The sequence below is a fragment of the Dipodomys ordii genome, unplaced genomic scaffold, assembly GCF_000151885.1.
Source record: "Dipodomys ordii isolate 6190 unplaced genomic scaffold, Dord_2.0 Scaffold167, whole genome shotgun sequence".
NCBI classification, from domain to species: Eukaryota; Metazoa; Chordata; class Mammalia; order Rodentia; family Heteromyidae; genus Dipodomys; species Dipodomys ordii.
In genome coordinates, this window is record NW_012267383.1 from 353,485 (window position 1) to 366,504 (window position 13,020).

The window sequence follows — 13,020 nt, forward strand, 5'->3', positions numbered from 1 at the left end:
CAAAAGCATTCCTGAGGGGCAAGTGTATTGCTCTCAGTGCGCACAGCAAGAAAACAGACAGACCAAATAAACAACCTCTTTTCTTTTCTTTTTTTGTCGGTCGTGGGGCCTGAACTCTGGGCCTGGGTGCTGTCCCTCAGCTCTTCAGCTGTAGACTAGCACTCTACCACTTGAGCCTCAGCCCCACTTCTGGCTTTTTCTGCTTATGTGGTGCTGAAGAATCGAACCGAGGGCCTCATGCATGCAAGGCAAGCACTCTACCACTGAGCCACATTCCCAGCCCCCAAATAAACAACCTCATGATGCAACAACAACTGCTAGAGACACAAGAAAAAGTTGAACCTAAAGTCTCTAGATGGAGTGAGATAATCAAAATAAGAGCTGAAATTAATGAAATAGAGACTAAGAAAACTATAAATAAAATTAGTAAGACAAAAGGCTGATTTTTTGAAAAAAAAATCAATAAATTTGTGGACCACTGGCAAGATTAACTAAAAAAAGAAGAGAGGAATTCTATAAGACCTTTAAAGAGGAACTAATACCCACACTTCTCAAGCTCTTCAAAGAAATAGAAGCAGAGGGAGTAATCCCAAACTCATTCTATGAAGCCAGTATCACACTCATCCCCAAACCAGGCAAAGACCCAACAAAAAAAGAGAACTACAGACCAATCTCTTTCATGAACACAGATGCAAAGATACTCAATAAAATTCTAGCCAACAAAATACAGAAACATATAAAAAAATCATACAGGGCTGGGAAAGTGGCTCAGTGGTAGAGCACCTGTCTTGCATGCATGAGACCCTAGGTTGCACCACATAAGCAAAAAGAAAAAAGCCGAAAGTGGCGCTGTGGCTCAAGTGGTAGAGCACTAGCCTTGAGCTGAAGAGCTGAGGGACAGCGTCCAGGCCCAGAGTTCAGGCCCCACGACCGGACCCCCCCCCCAAAAAAATCATACATTATGACCAAGTAGGCTTCATCCCAGAGATTCAGGGATGGCTTAACATACCCAAGTCAATAATGTAATCCATCACATCAATAGATCCAAGGTCAAGAACCATATGCTTATCTCCATTGACGCAGAAAAGGCTTTTGAAAAAACACAACATTCATTCATGTTAAACGCTCTGGAATAAATTGGAATAGAAGGAACATTCCTCAAAATAATAAAAAGCCTTACATGACAGACCAAGGGCCAGTACCATACTTAGTGGGGAAAACTACAACCAATTCCCCTAAAAACAGGTACAAGGCAGAGCAATAAGGCAGGAAAAAGACATTAAAGGGATCTGTATAGGGGAGGAGGAAGTTAAATTCTCTTTGCAGATGTCATGATTTTATACCTTAATGATCCCAAAGGCTCCATCCTCAAACTCTTAGAGCTTATAAACCACTTTGGCAAAGTAGCATGATACAAAATTAACCCACAAAAATCAGTCGCCTTTCTGTACACCAACAATGTACAAGCAGAAAGGGAAATCAAGGAAATTACCCCATTCATAATAACCTCAAAAAAATAAAGTATTTAGAAATTAACCTAACCAAAGATGTAAAGGATCTATTTCATGAAAACTATAAAAGCCTATAAAAAGGAATCATAGAAGACTCCAGGAAATGGAAAGATTTCCCATGTCCCTGGACAGGCAGAATTAACATAGTGAAAATGTATATACTGTCAAAATTGATATACACATTCAATGCAATTCCCATTAAAATCCCAGTGATATACTTTACTGAAATAGAGAAAACAGTCCAAAAGTTCATATGGAACAAAAGAAGACCTAGAATAGCCAAAGCAATTCTAGACAAAAGAAACAACGCAGGAGGGATCACAATACCAGATTTCAAGCTCTACCATAGAGCTATAATAACAAAGACAGCTTGGTACTAGTACAAAAAGAGACCCAAAGACCAATGGAACAGACTAGAAGACCCAGAAATAAAGCCGCATATATACAGTCAGTTGATATTTGACAAAGGAGCCAAAGACATACAATAGAAGAATCATAACCTCTTCAACTATTGGTGCTGGGAAAACTGGGTGGCCACATGCAGAAAAATGAAAGTAGACCCTAGCCGATCACCATGCACTAGTATCAACTCAAAATGGATTAAAGGCCTTAACATCAAACCCGATACTTTGAAACTACTGCAGGACAGAGTAGGAGAGACACTTGAACTAATAGGCACAGGAAGGAACTTCCTGAACAGAGTCCCAGGGTCACAACAAATTGAAGAGAGACTGGACAAATGGGACTACCTTAAAACAAAAAGTTTCTGCACAAAGAAATAGCAACCAAACTAGAAAGAAAGCCAACTAATTGGGGAAAAAAATATTTACCAGCAAAATATCAGACAAGGGTCTAATATCCATTATATACAGGGAACGCAAGAAATTAACCCCTCACAAATCTAACAAACCAATCATGAAATGGGCAAAGGAACTAAAGAGAGAGACTTCTCAGAAGAAGAGATAAAAATGGCAAAGAAACACATGAAGAAATGCTCATCATCCCTGGCTGTAAAGGAAATGCAAATAAAAACAACCCTGAGATATCACCTTACCCCAGTCAGAATGGCTCAAATCTTAAGGTCAGCCAATGATAAATGGTGGAAGAGATGTGGAGAAAGAGGAACCCTACTGCATTGCTGGTGGGAATGTATACTAATACAACTACTTTGGAAAACAGCCTGGAGATACCTCAGAAAGCTAAATATAGACCTCCCCTATGACCCAGCCATACCACTCCTAGGTGAGCAACAGGAACCAGTATATAAAGACACATGCACCTCCATGTTTATTGCAGCACTGTTCACAATAGCCAAGATTTGGAAACAACCCAGATGCCCCACTACTGATGAATGGATCCAAAAATTGTAGTACTTATATACAATGGAATATTATGCAGCCATTAGAAAGGACAATAATGACATTTGCAGGGAAATGGATGGAACTAGAGCTGATTATTTTGAGCGAAGTAAGCCAAGAACAAAGAGACAAATGGCATATGGTCTCCCTGATATGTGGATGCTAAAGCCAAAACACAAGAAGATATGGCAAACAAAACTCAAGAAACAAAAGACAGCCATCCATTTTGTCATATCATTGCTAAATGACTCCATGTTTTGGACCATATATATGGTAGATATATGCAAGCAACAGAGGGAAGCCAGGAGGAGGAACAGAATAAGTGGGAACAGGTCACACTAAGCAAAAGAAAAGAAAAGAAATGTGAATATCACCTGATGTGGAAAAAATAACTTGTAATGTCAAAGCTCATAGAATTCACAAACTGTATAGACCGTGATAATGATAATTTGCCTTGTGAAAATTAAAATGTTTTTGTGACTTTAACTAAGTACCACTTGGGCTGGGAGTGGTAGAGTGCTTGCCTTGAATGTCTGAGGCCCTGGGTTCGATTCCTCAGCACCACATAAGCAAAAAGAAAAAAGCCGGAAGTGGCACTGTGGCTCAGGTGGTAGAGCGCTAGCCTTGAGCTGAAGAGCTGAGGGACAACGCCCAGGCCCAGAGTTCAGGCCCCACAACTGGACCCCAAACAAACAAAAACTAAGTACCACTATTTCACAATACTGTGAAATATGTGAAATTTATGTAATCACATAATCTCAATTAAAGAAAAAAAGTGAGAGAAGGGATGGATTAAGAGAGATGGGTGACAATGTTGTCAGACACTTTGTACTCATATAGCGTTTTGTAGAATGGGAACTTCTTTGTACAACTACTTAAAGATAATTTTAAAAATAAATTTAAAAAAGTATAGAAAGGTGACCAAGTTGTCTGCCTTTGTAATTTTATTTAAAGGTAACTGTGGCAATATGGCCTGTTATACAACTGAAAAATTTCCTATATTAATGGCAAACTGAGCTTTAGCAGCTTATGAATGAACATATTTTGGAAATCAAGGGAAAAGTATATCATAGGGATGTTAGCTTTTAGCCTGTTCAAGACAGAATGTGGATGTAGGACAGAACAATGGAAGACTTCTGAGACATACACACACACACACACACACACACACACACACACTTTTTTTATTTTTTGGTGCCAGTTACTGGGACTAGCACTCAGAGTTTTACGCTTTTGCTTGGCTTTTCTACTCAAGGCTTGTGGCTCCACCATTTGAGGCATACCTCCACTTCTAGCTTTTTGGTGGGTAACTGGAAATGAGTCTCACAGCATTTTCTGCCCAGGCTGGCTTCAAACCTTTATCCTTAGATCTCAGCCTCTTGAAAAACTAGGACTGTAGGCCTCAGCCATCATAACCCAACAAGACTTCTGACTCTTACTTATCAATTAAGAAGCAAAACCCTTAAATTAATCATCACTGTTATTTAATTGGGAAAAATCTATATTCTCACAGGATGAATCAAGTCTTGAGCCATTTTGTCCTAGTTAGCATAACAACTCTAATAAAATAATAACATATTTTGGAATTTAAACAATTCTCTCAGTGGCTTAAAATAATACATGTTAATAACACAATAACCAAGTGATGCCTAATTTCTATTTTGCATGTCTGAAAGCCTTAATGAAACAAGGCCTGGAAATTCTTGAATACGTGCCAGGCAAATCCTGTTGCTTGACTATTTTCGTACTGAACTGTTTTTGTACCAGTCTTCAAAGCAAACTTACCCTTGAACATCTATTCGTTTGTTTAAAATAGGCAATTAAATTTTTAGCTCTCTAGTTATATGTAATCACACAGTACAGTCAGAACACATGGCACCCCCCCAACCCTAAATGGATGAAACTATTACTCATTCTAACTCAACTCAATCACTCTTCTGCTTTGGGAGCACAGAGAGGGCTCCACATCTTCTCTGAGCAAGCGTACAGGTGTTTGATGTGTATCATTATGACTAATTTAACACTTTGGTCAACAATTGATCAACTGTGATCCTATAAACTACAGCAGTTGAGCCTGATATCAGGAGGTCATGTCTATAACCCTAGCTTTACTCGGGAGGCTGAAATCTGAAGATAGCAGTTAGGGGAAAAAACAAAACAAATAAACAAAAAAACCCACCTCTGTGAGACTGCGATCTCCAATTAACCACCAAAAAGCCAGAAGTGGAGCTGTGGTAACTGTTAGTCTTGACCCAAAGAAGAAAAAAAAAAAAGCTTAGGGGCAGGCCCTGAGTTCAGGCCCTGAGTTTAAGCCCCAGGACAGGCATGTGTGTGTACATGTGCACATGTGCGTACACACACACACATACAAAATACAATAGGTGCCTCCCATCTTAGCACAATGCATTATTCATGTTTTGTGGTGATACTGGTATGAACAAATGTACTTATATTGCCATCTGTAACTATTTAGGATACCTGATAACACATGACTATGTTGTGGTTTGTTTTCTAGCATACTGTATTTTTTTTATTGTGAAAATACTGTACAGAGGGATTACAATTACATGGGCAAGATAATGAGTACATCTCTTATCAAGCATTGTAGCCTCCTCCTTTGTTTCCCCTTCCCATCCTCCCCACCCCCCCCATACTGTATTTCTTATTATCATTTTTTGTTTTTGAAGTACTGGGAACTCAACCCAAGGCCTCATACTAGGCAAGTATTCTAACACTTGAACCACATCCCTGCCCGTTAGGTCTTGCTAATTTAGTCAGGGTTGGCCTCCAACTTGTGATCCCTCTGACTGCCTCCTGCCGAGTATTTGGGAGACTGAGGCAAAAGAATCACTTAAGCTCAAGAGTATAAGACCAGCCCAGGCAACACAGAAAGACCCTGACTTAAAAAGCACTTTTTATACATTTTTTGTGTCAGTGCCAATCCTGGAGCGTAAACTCAGGACCTGGGTGCTGTCCCTAAGCTTTTTGCTCAAGGGTAGTTGAGCAACAACTCCACTTCTGCCTTTTTGGTAGATAATTGGAGAAAAAGGGTCTTGTGGACTTTACTGTCCAGGCTGGCTTCCAACCTCAATCCTCAGATCTCAGCCTCCTGAGTAGCTAGGATTATACAAATGAGCCACCAGCACCATATTTTTGTTTGTATCTGTAAAAATCCTTAAAAACAACAATACTCTGTCCTCATCTAATTTAGAGATTTAGTCCTTACCCACCCTTTTCAGTCTGAGCCCATCTATAAGGCTTTCCTACACGAGCCTCTCACTGGATACAGCTGTATACACTCAACCATAAATAACACACTCTCAGGTACTTGTCATGTCCTCTCTTTTTGTGTGTCTCCCCAATGCAATCTATTTTCCTAAAACAAGAAGAAAAAGCTCTAAGATGATAATCATGAATGATATCTTCCAAGGAGATTCCAGGATCAAGGATTTTCTTTTGTTCCATGACGCTAAGGTGATGTGTGGCCAACATAACTGAATAATCCCTCTGGATGTGTGATATTCCTGGTCAAGGAGAGGCGGTGTGCTCCCTGCTCCCTCTCAGTGTCCACAGAGCAAGCTCCCTGCTAGATATCCTTGACTGTGTATGAATGGATGCCAGCTTGACACAATTTAAAGTATCCATTTAGGTAACTTGACTAAGAAATGTCATTTCTTCATTCTCTACATTTCACATTTAAGAAACAAAAAGATCATTTTGGTAAATATTTCTCTATACTTGTACAAATGTTTCTGGGGAAATTAGAAATAGATCTAAGCCAGGTGCTGGTGGCTATGACCTGTAATCCTAGCTACTTAAGAGACTGAGATCTGAGGATCAAGGTTTAAAACAAGCCCAGGCAGCAAAGTCCATAAGACTCTCATCTCCAATTAACCAAAAAGCTGAAAGTTTAGGTATGACTCAAGTGGTAAGAGAGTCAGCCTTGGTCAAAAAAGCTAAAGGAGAGATAAAGGCTCTGAGTTCAAAACTCAGTGCACTTGCTCATGTGCACGCAAACACACACACACACACACACACACACACACACACACACACACACACACACACACAAATAAAGCCTGGAAAATTCCTGTATGTAAATCCCATTCACTTCTATTGTCTATTTCCTACAGATGCTTTCTGTAGCAGCATGGCACCCCATCTTCCCTACCAATACTTCCACTCACTCTACTCTTGTTATGAAGCTACACAATTCCCCAGGAAAGCTAAAAAGCTTCCATAGATGGTGATGTTGTCAGGTGAACCATCGCATAAATGTGTCAGTGTTTAAAATGGCTCACTTCTATCTTAGACCCACTTTCTCACTTCCCAGGAAGGAAAGCCCTTGATACTCTTAATCTCCAGTTAACCAACAACAAGCCAGATTGCAACTTGAACATATTCCACCACACATTTCAGCTTCTTCTTTCCTCACTGAGGCTAAAGGTTCAAAGCCATCGGGCAGAAAAATTAATAGGCAGCTCCTGACATACCCCCTATGGGTATATTTGTCCACACTCTTTCTTTTAGACAACTGTGTCATGGGGCCTAACTATTCCTTATGCAGATGATTCTGAAATGGTTCTCTCTAGCCTTATGCTTTAAGGCCTATCTTTTTTGTGTTTGATGGTCCAGGGGCTTGAACTCAGGGCCTGGGTGCTGTCCTTGAGCTTTTTTGCTCAAGGCTAGAGTTCTAGCTCTACCAATTGAACCGCACCCCCACTGCTTTTTGTTGGTTAATTGGAGATAAGAGTCTCATGGACTTTCCTGCACAGGCTGACTTTGAAACATGATCTTCGATCTCAACCTCCCGAGTAGCCAGGATTACAGATGTGAGCCACTCTGGTGCCTGATTGAAGGCCTATCTCAAAGGATAGGCCTGACATCATCAGGCAGCAAGAGAAGGAAAGGAAAAGCTTTGTGGTGAGGGATGACTGTCTTAGCGGACTTGTAAAACTTGGTCATGGACTTCACTGTGACTTACACACCTCAGTGGCTGCTTAGGCACTTGCATGGGGCTGACAGCTCAAGCCCGGCTTACCTTGCTACTTTGCCTTGCAAATATGTTCCCAAGCCATGTTCCCTCTATCAGTCACATGGGGGTTTTGAGAAGGAAATCAAGAAAAGTGTTTTCTTTTTTTAATAAATTTCCACAGGAACTCAACTATTATTTTTTCCAATTTTGAACCAGCCATGCAGCTTCCAGAAAAGACTCCTCAGAGGCTTTAAGAAAATACAACGTATGCTTTGCCCTTGCCAGATCAGACAAAGGAGAAACTGCTAACTTCTTGTAATTATTGTGTCCCTAAGGCTAACACCACTTGCTGAGTAACAGCAGAGTCTCATGTATTATGTATAAGACCATGTGTGTGTCTGTGTGTATATCAGTCCTGGGATTTGAACTCAGGGCCAGGGTGCTGTCCCTGAGCTTTTTCATTCAAGGCTGGTGTTCTACTACTTGAGCCATTGTATCACTTCTTACTTTTCTCTAGTTAACTGGAGATTGGAAGTTTGCAGTCTTACAGAATTTCCTGCCTGGGACTGGCTTTGAACAGTGATCCTCAAATCTCAGCCTCCTAAGTGGCTAGCAATACAGGCATGACTCACTGGTGCCCAGGTGGCACAAGGTTCTTTTTTTTGTTGGCCAGTCATGGAGCTTGAACTCAGAGCCTGAGCACTGTCCCTGAGCTTTTTCACTCAAGGCTAGTGCTCTACCACTTTTGAGCCACAGTGCAACTTCCAGTTTTCTGATGGTTAATTGGAGATAGGAGTTTCATAGGTTTTCCTGCCTAGACTGGCTTTGAACCATGATCCTGAGATCTCAGCCTCCTGAGTAGCTAGGATTACAGGCATGAGCCACTGGCATCCAGGTTGGGCCCAAATTCTTAAAGGTTAAAATCCAGAATATGAAAGAAAAGAGCCAGGCTTTCCAGACACACACACACACAAAATGTTTTAATATGAAGTTTCCTTTGACACAATCTCTGAAGTACTTTGTCAATAATCCAGACAATTCCAAAGATGGAAAGACAGAATATTAGTAGACGTGGATTTAGTAACCTTTTAGATAAGAGAAACAGAGAGAGAGACAGAGAGAGAGAACGCACAAGTACACGTGTGTACACAGGCAATGTAATTTGAACTCAGGGTCTCCCATTGTCCCTTAGTTTTTTTGCTCAAGGTTCTCAACTACTTGAGGTACAACTCCACTTCCAACCTTTTGTTGGTTAACTGAAGATAAGAATCTCTTGAACTTTTTCTTTTTCTGCCTAGACTGGCTTTGAACTGTGATCCTCAGATCTCAGCCTCCTGAGTAGCTAGGATTACAGGCCTGAGCTATCAATTCCTGGCTTTGATGATATTTTCTAAGTTATCTTTGTGATGGAAAAGAAAATCAAAGATGACAAATTAAGACAAAACAGGACACTTCCGTCATCTGTATCCGAATGATGCATGTAAACAAGATAAATTATAAAATTACTTGCTTGAAATCTATTATCCTGGAAATTTATATATTAATTGTCAAATTTAGCAATAGTGCTGAAACCGAAATTGGTTTGCAGTAGGATTATAAAATACCCATACAGTCTTTAACAAAATGCATTAGTTTGGATGTTATTCACTAGTGAAAGTTAACACATATAATCTCATGTTAGTAAACAGCCCACTGTTACTAGAATAGGGGTCATTTTTATTCATGACACAGGAAAGCAAAGCAAAGGTAAATATATTCAGCCTCTATGCAACTCCAACAAATAAACAAGACTCAGGTTTAAAACAAAAGGAAAAATAATAAGAATCAGTGACTTACCCTGTAATCCTTGCTACTTAGGAGGCTGCGATGTGAAGGTTGAGGTTCAAGCCAGCCAGGGCCTAAAAGTCCATGAGCCTCTGACTTCCAATTAACTAACCAAAAGCCAGAAGTGGAGATGTGGCTCAAGTGGTAGAGTGCCAGTCTTGAGGGGAAAAAGTCAAGTGGAAGCTCGAGGCCCTGAGTTCAAGTTCCAATACTATTCATACACAATGTAAACACACACACACACACACACACAAACACAAAGAAAAAACAGGAAGTAGAGTTGCCTATGGAAAATTGAAAATGATTTTTATTTAAGTTTTAAAATTAAATATCCTTTTTTTCCTTTTCTTTCTTTCTTTCTTTTTTTTTTTGCCAGTCCTGGTGCTTGCACTCAGGGCCTGGGCACTGTCCCTGAGCTTCTTTTGCTCAAAGCTAGCGCTCTACCACTTGAGCCACAGCGCCACTTCTGGCTTTTTCTGCTTATGTGGTATTGAGGAATCGAAGCCAGAGCCTCATGCATGCAAGGCAAGCACTCTACCACAGAGCTACCTTCCCAGCCCTCCTTTCGAAATGTGTTGGATTTTTTTTTTGTTTTGTTTTTTGTTTGGGGGGTTTTGTTTTTTCTTTTTTCCTTTTTTTTTGCCAGTACTGGGGCTTGAACTCAGGGCCTGGCATTATCCCTAAGCTGCTACTGCTCAAGGCTAGTACCCTACCACTTAAGCCACAGCACCACTTCTGGCTTTTCTCTTTATGTAGTACTGAGGAAATCAAACCCAGGGCTTCATGCATGCTAGGCAAGTACTCTACCACTAAGCCACATTCCCAGCCCCATTTTTAAAAACAAACAAACAAACAATAATTGAATCATTCTACACAGAATTCAATATAATTTCTGGGCACTGGTGGCTCATGCCTGTAATCCTAGCTACTCAGGAGTCTGAGATCTGAGGATCGCAGTTTAAAGCTGGCCCGGGCAAGGGAAGTCCATGAGACTCTCCAATTAACCATCAATTAATCTCCACCAATTAACCACCAATTAATCTCCAATTAACCACCAGAAAACCAGAAGTGACACTGTGGCTCAAATGGTAGAGTGCTTGCCTTGAGCTGAGGGACAGTGCCCAGGCCCAGAGTTCAAGCCCCACAACTGACCAAAAAAAAAAAGTCTATGATACTCTTAGCTCCAATTAATCACCAGAAAAGCAGAAATGGAGCTGTGGCTCAAAGTAGTATAGCGCTAGCAGCCTTGAGCAAAAAAAGCTCTGGCACAGAGCCTAGGCTCTGAGTTCAAGTCTCACAAACCTAAAAAAAAAGTCACTGTGGCACATTACTCAGTACTTGGGAATTTTTCATAAAGTTCTGCTCTTTATTCTTCTCAGTCTCCATTTTCCTTCTCAGTCTTTAGGACCTGGGTATCACTATCTACCTGGGGTTTCTTGGAACACTTGTTTGTAACTGTATTTAAAGAAATACTCTTGTAATGCCCTTTAGCATTCAGGAGGTGGGGGTCGGGGGACATGAGTTCGAGGTCAGCTTGGACTACATAGTGAGTTTGAGGCTAGTTTGGGCTACATAGCAAGACCCTATCTCAAAAACAAGAGTGGATCTGCAGAAATACATTTTTTAAAAACAAAACATCAGTTTTAATGATAAAACTACACAGGAACATTTCCAAGCAATCATTTTAAAATGTCCTTCAGTGGACTCATTCAAATGTCACCTTTCCTGCAAAAGGACAGACTGTGCTTTCCATCCCCCATCCCAACCCAGATATATCTAAGTAAGAACCTGCTATATATGTACTGCCAGATGCTTGTCTTCATTTGAAGGTTAGCAGATGACGGACCTTTGTTTTCCTCAAAGGAAAAGGCAATAACTCACTTAAAAGTATTGTGTCTTTATATAGTCTTATGAAATTTAAGGTCACTTATTATCAAGTAATGCCAGAATTACCACATAACTGGCCATGCCATACAATACTTCACAAATCATTGCTCTGGCAAAGATGACCTCTAGCAGACTTGCAGTATTTAAGTAGTTTCTCACCATTAAGAGAACTTCATTAACTTAAGAATGCCATCCAGATCAAATCTAAAAATGACAGGTCACAGCTGGGCTGTAGCTCAGTGGTAAAGCACTTAACTAGCATATGTCAAGGCCCTAGGTTTGAGCCCAAGAAGTTAGGGGGGAAAAGTAATATAATTTGGTAAGGAAATATTTGAAAAGAGAAATTAAGCTCCATAATAGAAACATGAATTAAAATAACCTATTTTTGATAGTAGTACTGGGGCTTCAACTCAAGAGCCTTAGGGTTTTTCATTCGAGGCTGGTACTATCACTTGAGCCACACCTCCTCATGCAGCTTTTTGCTAGTTAACTGGAGATAATAGTCTCAGATCTCAGCCTCCTGAGTAGCTAGGATTACAGTCATTAGCTACCAGCACCTGGCTGAAATGAGAGCTTTTTATGATAATGAGCTAAATTTTGTTCTCAATGACTTTGTGCTAAAAGGTACCTTCATTTGCATATATTTGTAGTTGATCATATTGCCAACATGGGAGAATTTATGTTCAGAATTGACCTATGAAGTAGGATGGAGTCATAATGAAAGCAATACTGACCAAGCTACATCAACAATATCCTAAACTGAGTAAAAGTGAGACTGTTTCTCTGTAAAATAGGAAGGAGACAAGAGGGTTCATTCTCCCTTCCCTCATTTATTAGACATGGTGCTAGAATTCCTAGCCAGAGTAATAAGGCAAGAGAAAGAAATACAAGGGATTTAAACAGAGAGGGAAGAAATGAAATTACCTCTGCAGATTAAATGATCTTATACATAAAAGACCGTGAAGACTCCACCAAAAACTTCCCAGTTCTGATAAACACTTTTGGCAACAGATAGAAAATCAATGTACAGGGGCTGGGAATGTGGCTTAGTGGTATAGTACTTGCCTAGAAAATATGAAGCCTGGGTTCAATTCCTCAGTACCACATAAACAGAAAAAGCTAGAAGTGGCCCAGTGGCTCAAGTGGTAGAGTGCTAGCCTTGAGCAAAAGCAGCTCAGGGACAGTGCCCAGGACCTGAATTCAAGCCCCAGGATGACGACGACGACGAAGAAGAAGAAGAACATGACGACAACGGAAGAGGAGGAGGACGACGAGGACGAGGACGAGGAGGAGGACCAAGACGAGGACAAGGATGACGACGAGGAGAAGGAGGAGGGGGAGGGAGGGGAGGAGGAGGAGAAGGAGGAGAAGGAGAAGGAGGAGGAGAAGGAGAAGGAGAGGAGGAGAAGAAGGAGAAAGAGGAGGAGGAGAAGAAGAAGAAGAAGGGAAGGAAGGAAGGAAGGAA